This window comes from Echiichthys vipera, assembly GCF_963691815.1.
Source record: "Echiichthys vipera genome assembly, chromosome: 20".
In the NCBI taxonomy this organism is placed as follows: Eukaryota; Metazoa; Chordata; class Actinopteri; order Perciformes; family Trachinidae; genus Echiichthys; species Echiichthys vipera.
Genome location: NC_139845.1, coordinates 12,224,855 through 12,237,824, shown reverse-complemented (window position 1 = coordinate 12,237,824; position 12,970 = coordinate 12,224,855). Strand labels below are relative to the sequence as shown.

The 12,970-nt window shown below is 41.0% G+C and overlaps 1 protein-coding gene across 1 annotated transcript in view; it reads left to right on the top strand.

Annotated features, from left to right (window-relative positions):
• The first annotated feature begins 201 nt into the window (after positions 1-201).
• Positions 202-12,970, top strand: part of znf800b (zinc finger protein 800b) — a 32,643-nt gene continuing 19,874 nt past the window's right edge. Inside the window, exon 1 of the mRNA XM_083935458.1 lies at positions 202-337. The gene's annotated coding sequence lies outside the window, so the exon portion shown is untranslated. The remainder of the gene's footprint in view (positions 338-12,970) is intronic.

Below are 12,970 nucleotides of genomic sequence, written 5' to 3'. Positions count from 1 at the left end.
CGCTACAACCGTCCCCTTTGGTCAAAATCGGGAAAATAATGAAACTAGATTTAATAGAATGAGGTCAAGTCTTTTCTTTTTTTCGCAATGTCGCCCTAAAGTGCCGACATTTCTAGGTGAAATTGGACGTAGAGCGTGCACCTTTGCGCAGAGCCTGGTCAAATGCTGAGAGGCTCCTCTGGGTGCACAAAGACGGCAGCTCGCACACCAACTTGTTCCGAGTGATCCGGGGACGCTGAGAGGCGAAATAAACAATCTCCGGTCTCGAAAGTAGCCACGAACGCGTAGTTTTACCTCTTCAAACATACGATTCCACCACCCATCCCACAATTACAAGGTAAGGACTTGTTTTTAAGACGTTTCGGCGAGACTAAGGGGGCTGCGGAGCGGGTTAAACCTCCTTCGCTCTGGCTTCCCGAGCATGGTTGTTTTTGCAGAAAATGGCGTCATCGCCCTCTTGTTTCTGCCTGGCCGCGGTGGGGAGAGGAATAGTTTCAGAGACTTGTAGCAGCCTTTACACGCAGCGTTTGCCTCCTAAAAGGTGAAATCACCTACTGCAATGTGTTTTATTCAATAGTAAATCGTCAAAACACGAGTGGGTTCGCGATTTCGCTCGGTAGAAGGACGCGCAAAGATGGAAGGGTCACCGGTCCTGTGCGCCAAGCTGCTTCTTGGGAAAGGTGGCACGGATCCGCAAAACGCAGCGTTTTACATTCATAATAATGCCACCCTCGCCGGCTCTATGTTAATCCAAAAAACGGAGAATAGTTTAGCGTTATTACCAGGGTGGTGATGAACGTATTTGTGGGAGCACTGCACCTTGTCTTTGTGTGTATTTTGTTCGGGTTAGGTCGTTTTTACGCCGCACTCCCCTGCCATGCTGCAATCGTTATGAGGGGCCTCTCTTTGACGGCTCGAAAGGTGCATTTTGTACTTGGCTTTTCCTTCGGTCGAGTCAAGCTGTCCCATTGCTGTTCAGAATGGTGTTTTTGGGGCTGACAATATAACCGTGTAAAAAGAGATTTTCAGGGATAATGGGGGCGATGCAAATCGTGCCATGAGAACGGCGACTGCCCTGCGCTCTGGTTCGCTGCTTCCCAGAGGGAGGACAGCCTTGCTGAGATAAAAAAAATAAAGTCTTTTGGACGAATCACATAGTTTGCACAAAACTGGGGAAGTCCGGCGCTGCGCAATGATTGTGCTTTGCTTTGCGCAGAGCACAGTGGCAGCTGCTGTAACCGCCGCCACCATTTCGCCGCGATATTTTTTTGTGTGTTGGCCAACCTTTTGTAAATAGTTGGGGACTCTTTGATAAAAGAGCACAATAGTATTCATGCGGGCCCTTTATGGCCTGTGAATGCGATCCTAAGTCCCACTCCGGCTGTCCTGTCTATCCCCGTCAGCTACGTGCATGCGTCCTAGCACTGGCCACCACACATCCACCATAGCGAGGCCACTCGGTTCCCTGTGTATACGCTCTGCTTGGTTCCTCCTGTGACCAAAAGTCGAGGACCGATCGTTTGCTGAGTGTTAAGGTATAGGCTATCACGATCAAATCGAAACAACGAGAAAACATCAGCCATGGAGACTGAACATCGTTCGCTCCGTGCACATTTTTATTAAGTTTCCTGAGTTATGCAACCGCATCCCCGTAGAGCGAACTGCTCATCCGCCTTTATTTACTCGTCACCCACCATCGGATGGCTATTTGTGTGTAATATCTCGTGATTGGGACCATTCCCTGTGGCGACGACACTGAATTAGGAAGATATGTCATTTGCAAATCACCCAGTGCCATTTGCGTCACAGCCCGCGGCCTCGCACGCCCATGGGGGGCGATGGAGTTGCAAATGGAGACTGTGTGTGTGTGTGCTGACGCTGCCCCAGCTGAAAGGAAACCAATAGACACGGACTCGGGCGGCAACGATCGCCGTGCGCTTCCACTCTTCAGTAGTGCACCGACTTGGGATTCCGTATCAACACGGAAGATCGCACAGTTTATTCGGGATGGTTAGGTTTCCTTCGCCCTGTCCGGGATGCGTAAGTGGATGCGTACACACACTGTTAAACCTGCTTCAGGGCTCGACAGGCCAGCAGGAGAGGAGTATATCCGTCCAGTCCTTCCCTCATGGTGCTCGGTGCATGTGGCTATTGTGGAGTCGCTCGTGTGTGGATGAATGTCTTTCAACTGGATCGTGATGATGTGGCCGTAAAACATTTATTAACAGCGCAGAGAATACAGTTGGATTATGTTTTCGGACACTGGATACACAATCCCGTCGTGTTTGCTACTTCCACAGCGCGCCACGCGTTTCTTGTATGGAGATGAGCAGGGCGTTTATGCCCAGGGACGTTTTATTTGTTGCTGTTGCGCTTTTGGGCACTACGCATGGTTTGATTCACCAGCTCTGAGAACTTGTTCACGAGGCAGAAAGTCCTGAAATTAGGAAACTAGAAAGTGCAGATTCAGACAGCATGGGAATGATTTATAGTGTGATGGTGGAGGGAAAGATGTCATTAATATTTGATTAATTATACCGGTTGATTGGTACAGTAACACTTCTCATGATATGAGAAATCACCTGCAGTAAGCCTTAAAATATAAAAGCACTCTTCTTTAGAATGTGACTAAACTGTTTAAATATGTTTAACTGCAGCATTATGGAAATATGGCAATAAGTCATACTTTTAAAATGAGGCAAATGTATAACAAATTCATTTGTGCAATTGTATTTAATTAGACATCTATTCTTAATATTCCAAAACATGTTTTATGTCGCTACGCTGTATGTTTGTATGTACTTTATTTTTAATTAAATGACAGTGCCTCCTTCCTTCGCTTTATTAAAAGCTGCAGATGACAGTTTAAACCAAATCAAGGAATAGAGATGGTGACCTGCACCCCGGATGGATGTTCCCTAAGAGATTCACCCAAGAAGGCTTGAGTCAGGCAGCTCTGCCGCTCTGGACTATTTTTATCTTTGACAATTTAAGGTTCAATTCAAGGTTCGTTGGTGCAACTTTGAAGCTGCACGTGGCTGTTATTTTGGGATATAATTCTTTGACTGGAAACTTATTTTGCATTGCATATTGACAGGTTTCCTGGTTCAGTCTAAGTTTGGGTGACAAGATAGTTCTACTGTACATGTTGTAAAGTTCACTAATCAGTATGGATCAGGCTCATTACCATCACCCAAGTTTAGCTCACTTGATGTACAATGCTAGGACATCTGACATGTCGCCATAATCATACTAACAGTACATGAGTATTTCTGACTAAATAGAGATGGCTGGTCTGACCTTGAGGAGGAATATGAATGGGTAACTAGGACATGAGTGTAGATAACAAAGTGGGTTATAAGGAACAAAAATAAAAGGGAGAGCCAGATTGGCTTGCATTTTCCAAAAACATATAATATAATATAATATATTTGAAAGTCTTTGGTTTGGCATCAGCTGCCCTTCCAGAATTCCATGAGATTTGGGGTTAAAACAATGTGAGGTTAGTCCTTCCTCATTAGAGCAGCAGCCAAGACTCCCTGGCTCAATTCCCTGATAAGTTTCCCAGGTATCATTGTTCTTTTTGTTTTGTTTCTTTACCAGAGTGGCTGTTGACTGCGACCGTGTAATGATGTCACCATATGATTCAGTCAGTTTAACGATGTAGTGCTGTGTTCATTCACTGAGTCAGCTTATCAAACCGATGTGCTAAGTTTAGTCAGTCAACAAGCCCATTAACCTGCCTGTCATATAACCAGTCAGCGAGGCAAACAAACAGTGACAGACATCAAGATATCCATCCAGTCACTCACTCAACCAGAAAATCAGTGTCAGCCAATCAATAAGTAAGTCAACTACAGTAGTTAGCCACTAAGGCTGATAGTCAGTCTTATTATCTGCAAGCCAGGAAGCTTTGGGTTTATATTTTGAGGGCCCATGCACCAGGCAGATAGTAAGTGCACTTGGCCTAAACTTAACGGTCATCTTGCTGTGTCAGTGGTGAAGGTGAACAGTGAGTTTCCAGTAGCTCCAAATGTCAACAAAGGCCTACGTTATGGCCCATGTTATCATCACAGTCAGTTGTCATTACATGGTGGGATACTCCTTTTTAAAAAAAATAATATTTGGATATCACAGGAAATCCGTTTCATGCCGAGATCACCATATACATGCCTACTTATATATTTACATGCGATTTTTAGAGGCTTGATTTTAAAGATCATAGGCTGTTCATCTGGCCTGAAAATGTCCATTATGCATTTCCCATGTCTATATGTATTTAAATCTGTGTCGGTATTACTCTTCCACACCCTGCTGCTGCATCCCTTTAGGTTACTCCAATCTGCTGTGTGCCTGCTTTAAATCAACACCTCACGATGTACTGTGTAGAAGTTTCCTTTCATGGTTTTGAAGCTCATACAGCAAATTTAGCCAAATCTAACTGTCTGGGTACCTGCTGTCCTGACACCAAGTGTGTTCTGGTGTGATTTGGTGATGAAAGTTATCAAAGAAAACCAAGTGGAGCTTAACAGACCTTAAACAGCATATGTTTCAGTCTAGTAGACTTTGTTTATATTTGCATATACTGAAAGTTGCTCATATAGTTGCTGTATGGTATTGGCCTGTGTAGTTATGGTATTGGTGTACACCCCTCAGGTATTTCCCCTTTTGCAAAGAAATCTGTGCAGAGAATGATTTGTCGCAACAGCGATTAATGTTTGGGAGTTTTCCTAATACAGTAGTTTGATATTGCCATACTGGATATATCGTACACAACTGGTGTGTGCTTGTATATGAGGTGTTTGTTCATGAGCAGCACATTACAGTCACCAGCAGTAAGAGTAGACAATCATTTCTGAAAGTTACTGTAGTGTTTTCTGCCACTGAGGGTTTCACTGAAGTCAGTGGCATTTGATTTATGTTTATTTAATTAAATGTTACAGTTGTCAAACACATCAGTCAAGTAAGTTAAGTATATTTAACATTTTCAAGTGCTGTTTGACATTTGTACGTCATTCACACTGTGGTACTCCCAGGAGCTCTAACCTCAGTCCTGTCGTACTCACATGGGTGAGGAGAAAGTCTTGTCAGAGAACTGGGCCAGTGATACCTCTGCAAAAATGATATGGTTGGTTGATGAAATGCAAGTTTTAAAATGCTTGCTGTTGGAAACCGCATCTCAGGTTGTTGTTTTGTTGGGCACAGGGATGCTGTAATGTAATTTTATTGAATTCACTTTACGTATATTCTAAAAACCTATACCATCTATTTTAGATAGAATCCTATCTAGATAAGTTAGATGTGACAACATTTTGTATAAGTTATAAGTTGTGTATTATTTTAAATATAACTTAATATGCCTACAATGAGAAGGTGACAGAGTAGAAAAAGACAAACAACTTAATTTCCTATTTCCAACATTAGGAGAAGTAAAAAGTAAAGCGGTAAAAGGTCAGAGCCACAGAACAAGAAGTCTACCGTTCAGTAAGAAAACACCCAAAGAAAAGGTCTATTTTGAATCGCAGGGGAACTCCGTCAGGAGGCCACAGCAGCATTGTTCCCATCCTATTTTGTGGTCAGGTGGTATCACTGGTGTGTCTTCCAGCAGTCAGCATCATGTCAGTGAGTGTGGTGTCCCTCCATTAGGAGGAAGTCGTGTCAGACCGCCTCCACACAGCCATCGGAAATAACTATGAGAAGGCAGTGGTGATTGGCACTCATCTATTGCCTCTAAAACCACAAAGGGATTTACATGCATGCATACAGTATATACATGCACACTCCTACATGATGAAACATGACAGGCTAATGTTTCTTCATGGGGTAGATGGCAAAGAACCTGAGGCTCCACAGAAGAGAAAGTTCTGTTCTTCGGACATGGATTTAAATCATGTGTTGCCCCTGAAATGCAAACAGGGATTTGTCTCCTAAAATAGGAGACGTTCTGGAAAGGGAAGGGCTCTGACAAATTGAATTGATCTGACTGCTATGAGCAAAACTCACTTTGGATTATCACTGGAGATGGAACTGAAACATAGTCTGCTTATAGATATGTAACATTGGAGAATATATCCTCAGGTGTATTTGTGAAGTATTAAGCAAACATTATTTTGGCTGAGAAGGGTTAGTATGTGAAAACAAACGTTTAAATGTTTGAGGACCATTATACGTTAAAGGTGTAGTTAAGTGGCTGCCGATGGAGTGAGACATGAACCGGGTCAGTTACTAGGTAGTGGGTATTTTGTTTAGGGTGATAACTGTGTAGCAGAGGAGAGGACCATCTCTTACTTTTCACAGTAAATGCTTAGTTCTTGTCGGGCTCAGCTTTTCCCTGAGCTTTTTGGTCACATCTCACCCATTCATTTCTAACAGACGCTCATATTATTTAACTTTTTCTGCAGTATTAGCCATTGTTCCGGTGTTACCCTGATCTATGAGTTTTCTATCAAGTTCTAGGAGGAAGGAAGTATATTCAGAGAAGTTTTTCTTCATTGATCTTTTGGAATTGATCTCCCAGCTTGTGCAAATAATTGGAAATTGGACATCCAGAACAATATCATTTTTCGTATGGATGTGTTGTTTCTTAAAATCAAAGGTCCGGACAATAACAATCACTACTTTCCAAATATTTAACACCTAAACAATAGTAAGTTTAAGTTTGGAGCAGAATGTGATTGATGTTCAACTGTCCTCAGAAGACTTTAGTTTATTTTGGCATTTAGTATACCTGTGCAGTGCCCGTTCAAAATGTGCCAGCCCAGTTCAAAACAGGCTGATTGCTTGGCCTCCCGCCATTGCTGCTTGCAGTTTTCTTGAGAACCGCTCATCCAAACATCTTCACCCTCGGGACTGCGCTTCCTTGGGTCCTGAGCAGTACACCTGCCATGACATAGCTGAGTCTCCTAGCAATGCTAGAGTAGACGTGTAATTTGGCTAGTTGTTTGGGACCAGGCTATTTCCGAGGAAAACTGCACTCTTTCCGAAAGTTACATGGCATAAACTTGATGTGTTTGACTTCCACAACATAGCATCTCCAGTCTCTCTGGTTTCTCTTTCTTCATCTGTTTATTTTATGTACTGTATCGAGCGATATTCAGCGGTGTAACAGTTGATAGGGATCCTCTCTCAATACAGTGTGTACATAACACACGACTAATAAATATCTCCTGAAGATCTAAAGAGCTTACACTCAGCACTGCACTCGCGTCGGTCCTCAGCAATACACTCACCAAGTGGGAAATTAAATGGATGAAAGGTGGTCCAGAAAAACGAAGAACTGGCATACAGATAGACAGCGGCTCCTTCCGTTTTAGTTAGATGTACATTCACTTTTAATTTGCACATTAACTGGCACAGAATAAAACTAGAATTTTGTATCCGTCACCATTGCAAGCATAAAGAGGAGTGTGTAGATTGAGGGGTTGGACCATGGATACAAACCTTCCTCAGATCCTCAGTTTGAGCCCAGGACACCTTTAATCTCATTACCTGAGTCAGAACAGGAGTCACTACTTCACAACGTCTCTGTCTGTTGCCACGGAAACGGGAGAGTCCCTTGTGTCAATGTGTGAGTGTATTATTGGCACATTTGTGTGGCTAGATGTGTTTTTAAACCGTTGTATTAAATAAAGGGAGTTAACACAGTTTGTGTGTGATCTCAGATGGTTGTCCTGGGGTTTTAAAGCATCGGTCAGAGGCACGGGCACGCTGCTGCTGTCAGGTTTTTAAGAAACTCTTCTCAACAAAGTAATTAGGCTGCTGTTCGTCCTGGGTTGGGATTTGTAACCAAGTAACTTTTTTTAGTTCTGAATGTGACATACGATTCTTATTCTGCCCATACAAATTCATTGAGCATCATGCAAGAACCTCCTGTACTTTAATTTACAAGTTATTTCAGAAAATCTGTGACCTGTTCTTGTTCTCCTGTTGATATTGATTGTCACATGACAGACCTTCTCAGATGACAACGTTGTTGGCAGCTGTACTATTTATACTTTCTAATTTCACAAAATATAACAAAGTGGTCCTCTAATGCATTAGGTCAATGGTTCTCAAACTTTGTACAGGACGTACCACTTCAGAATATAACAGGCTCCCTCAAGTACCACCACTAAGACCAGTGTTAAAATAAAGCAGCGTAGGCAGACACTATTCAGCTACAGACAGGAAGGTTTATTCTTTATCAGAAGATTATTTATTGTTGACTGTCTTCAGCCACAGCCACACTGTAGGAAAGGGTAGCATCAGAACTGACATGTCAGGGTTTTCAAACTATCATTTTATCTCTGCTTACTATCTTAACATAGTTTAGCAGTTTAGCTCTTGAGCATGACTACGTAGCAGGCTGATATCGAAACAAAAATAGGACATCAAATGCTAAACTTATTTTTAAATTACTGTACATTTTAAGGATCTTAAAAGTATAGGTATTTTCTTAGTGTTATATTAATTTAGGAACTAATGTTTCCTTTTTTATTTTGGAGATCCCTTCAAGTACCAACAGAGAGAGCTTGAGCACCACCAGTGGTAGAAGTACCACAGTTTGAGAAGCCGTGCATTAGGTGAACACTGAGAAACACCCTCAAGGGGTCATCAAGGGTCACAGAACTAACAGACTAACACAAAAGAGTGTCCATTTCACTCAAGCACATGCTCACAGTTAAGACCAATGTAGAGTCTTCTTCACCAGAGCAGGTGCTTGAAATCCTTGAAAATGCTTGAATTGTAATGGTATGTTTTCAAGGTTAGAAACGTGCTTAAACTTTGAATAAAGTACTTGAAAAGGCTGCAAATTGTATCCCCATTTCCTTCACAACAAATAGCTATAAAATAGAAACATAATTTAATTTCTTATAATTCTGATATTACAAAACATTTTTGGTGTTTATAACATAATAGCATCTCTTTTAACTGGGTTTTAATGGAAAAAATATATGGTCAAATGATAATTTTCAATATCTATATGTATTCGTAGAAATATGTAATTTACCACAACTTTAAGGTGCTGGAAAAGATTGAAAATGAACCTTGAAAGTGCTTGAATTTGACATCGGAAAAGGTGTATGAACCCTGCAGATTTACCTAGAGAGAGTTAAGCTTTGATAGGAGAGGGATAACAGAGGAATAAGTCCACTTGATGTATCTTCACTAGGGATGCTCGATATTGGCTTTTCTGCCGATATCCGATATCCCGATATTGTCCAACCCTTAATTTCCGATACCGATATCACCCGATACCGATATATGCAGCCTTTTTACACCAAAATTCATCACATATCACCTATTATGGAATTAACACATTATGCCTAATTTTATGTGATGCCCCACTGGATGCAAACATAAATGCAACATGGCTTTTCAAATGTAAACACAGTCTGTACAAAATAAGTTATTGAAAAAAGTGCCATTCATTTATTTGTTTGTGTTTTTAGAGAGAATATTTTGCCTCAAACAACACTACAGACAACATCACAACAAGGAAGATGCAAAGCTTCAGTCCAGAGTAGTAAACAAACATAGTCCTCTTTTTCCAGACTGAGGAACGACTGAGCTGTAACTTGGCAAATAATACAATCAATAAATTAGCATTCAAGCTCAACATGCTAACCTGTATTGGATCTAACGGATACAGCACCAGAAATTAGTTTCTCGACGTGACTGTAAACAATGCTGTGCAATTCGGGTAAGCACTGGTCTGAGAAATACTTGCGACTGGGCGTTATACAGACATAACGGGGCTCGAGGAACTCCACACGTTTGGTGAATCCGGCATCCTGAACAATAGAAAAAGTTTGTTTCTCGGTGTCGGCTGTTGCTTCTTTTCATCACATTGCTGCACAGATGTAGCGCATAACTCCGCATGATTCTTCTTGAGGTGGGTGATCAAATGTGATGTTTTAAAGGAAGACGCCTTGCTTCCTCCTCTCATAACCAACGCCTTGCAGTCATTGCAAAGCGCACATTTACTGTTAGTAGATGACACTTGGAAATACTTCCAAACCACGGACATCTCATGCACCGGGAGAGCTGAAGCTTGTTAGCCACGGTTAGCAACCTACGAGTGAAGCGTGTTGTTGTGTTATACGTCATCAAGCACGCGCCTGTAAACGGCCCGTGTTGCATTCAGGTACACTCGGAAATGCTGACGCCTACAGAAATAACATCGGTTGTAAAAACCCGATACCGATAATTCCCGATATTACATTTTTAACTCAATATCGGCCGATAATATCGGTGGGCCGATATTATCGGACATCCCTAATCTTCACCAACTAAAGTCAACTTTAGTTTTGTTAAAGAATTGCTGTTGTTGGCGTTGTTTTCTACCTTCAGTAGGTGGTTAGTAGGGCTGTGCAATATTACAATATATATTACCAAAACGTAAAAAAATGTATGCGATTTTTTAATTAATTGCATTTTTTAATTGTTTCTGTCACAGTGTCCAAAAACCTGCATTTCAGCAATATTTATGTCATCAGGTTGAAGCTTTACAATTTGAGCCTTGCATGTTATGTTCATTTTGCACTAAAGTTCTTAATAAAATGAGAAAATACTATGTACTTTTTGGTTGTCAAGTATTTAATTCACACCGGCGTAAACAAAAATGGGATTTACCCTGTGGTCATTTAGACAATTAATTTATTTATTCATTGAATTACCTTCAAACATGCTGTATCATGATGTACTGTATATCATCATCAAGATATGTAATGACCTATATCAGGATAGAAGATTTATTGCACTGCCGTAGTGGTAGGGTAGACAAACTATGGTCAAAGTCCTAATTACCCGTTTAGTTAATGGCTAGTCTTAATCTCCCTCCCTGATATAAATAGAACCTGGAAAGGTGCATAATGCATTAATTTCCCTGCTCTAAATTTTGCTACAATATAAATTATTTTTATCTAATGGTTCAGTTTGAAATTAATTGTGTCTTCACTACAGTTAAACCTCAACATGGAAGGCTTAGATTACATCTACTAAATGAAGTATGGCACATGGACAACTTTGACTAGCTATATTTGTTTTGGATGTTCTCTTGTCTGGTCCCCTTCTTTTTACACTCAACTCCACTTGTGCTTGTGTCAATTGTTGTTAATATAAAGGTGTGCAACAGCTGCAAATTGAACTATTAAACCGCAGTAGTGCCCAACAGACGTGCCCTGCGTTTGTAAAAGACGCAGCATTTGTACCGCCCCCTAAGTAGCAGCTTCATCACTGCAAGGAGCCTCTGCTGTCATGTTATTGCACAGATGTTAGTAGGTTCATCCTCACAACTAAAAGCAGATCGCTTACAGAGGGCCTGCCAGGAACAAACTATCTAATTATTTTTTTTAATTCCAGGAAAAAAAAAAGTCTTCCTTGTCACAGTAATGCCTCTGTGTTCAGGACCATACCTGTGATAATATGATTAACACAACTGTTACCTTGCAGAGTATTTACAAGGCATTCTGACCTTTTGTCTTTTCATGGACACAGTGGCTTCGTGTTGACATTGTTCTGGCAGATGCGTTGGTGAAGTTCAGTGTAGTGGCTGTTTTGAAATGCAATCATCTCACCTGCTCCTCTGTGCTTCAGCTGCTTTAATTACGAGGCAGAACTCCGTCAATGTGCATGCCTCAGTGAAACAATCCCGCTAAATCACATCCTTTGTATTCAGACATATGTTGCGTTGGGGCAACCCCTCTGTGGCCCCTTGACTGTGGCCCCCTTTACGCTGTGTCTTGTCTATTGTAGACATCAGCAGACTACAAAACTTTTCAACTGGAAAAACATTTTAAGTACAAGCTTTGTTTCCCTCTGCTGGAGATCAAGTGGAACTACAAATCGACCCAAGTGGGTACATGCCTGTGCATATGATGTTGGCTGTATCATGGAAGGCTGTGACGTCCCTGCCACCTACCATTGTTCCTTTCTTTCACTGTCAGTGCACTCAGTTTTGCCTTTCTGCAGGATAATGCTAAAATACAACAAATGGCATGGTGAATTTAAAAAAGAGGAAATTATTGTCAACATTATTTTATTGAACAAATTGAACATTGAACTGAACACAAAAGGCACCGTTAAAAAGTAATGTTTACACTAGCCTACATTTAAAAGGTCAGTTTTCTACCTGATATTTGCTTTCAACTATATTTTTAACATCCTTGATTTTTTACGGGTGCAAGCTCTCCATTTCAATTGCTTAGATCATGTTTCCATATCTGTTAGATTTTCTTTTTAATCTAAGTTTCCCCATAGTTGTTGACACAATGATAATTTATAGCTATTAGTCTATGTATTTACTACTTCTCTTTAGTTTACCATAAAATCACAGAATTAACTAATGTGTGTCAGCCACAGCCTAGTACAGATGTTATCTTATTTTAATCAAAGATTAATGTTTTTCCTTTTATCATATTCTGCTCAGTTGTTTGGTGTCTGCTAGTTCCAAATTTCCATAAGTCTGGGACACTCATGGCATGTCAAAAAAACAGTGCATTAAGCACCTGTCTCTTGCCGCTCATCTAATTAATCCTCCATTAGGCTGTTGGAGATTTTTTTTAATCCACTTTCAAAAAAAGTCAGTTTCTTGGTGTCATCATTATCAGTTGGTTCACTTACCTTGGTGGCAGCTAATGCTGGCCTTCTGTAGCTAGTAGGTATGAAAAAGGGTAACAAATCAGAAAACAGTGAGGCTGTTCAGCGTGTTATACTGACCAAGTTAAAATGAGCACTAGTGTGGTGGTGGTGTCATGTCATGTGGCTGTTGCACCAAGCCGTTTTAACTTAGACCACCACTAGAGGGCAGCAACAGATGTCATTTCACCATTAATGTTGTTTTAGTTATACATATGAATAAATACAATGAAGCACAGGTTTTTTTAGATGAGGGTTAGGGTTTTCATGATGATAAGCTTAATACGTGGTGGCTCAGAGACTACTTTTCATATCAAGACTGTGAATTTGCCCAGTAGGGGATACAACATAA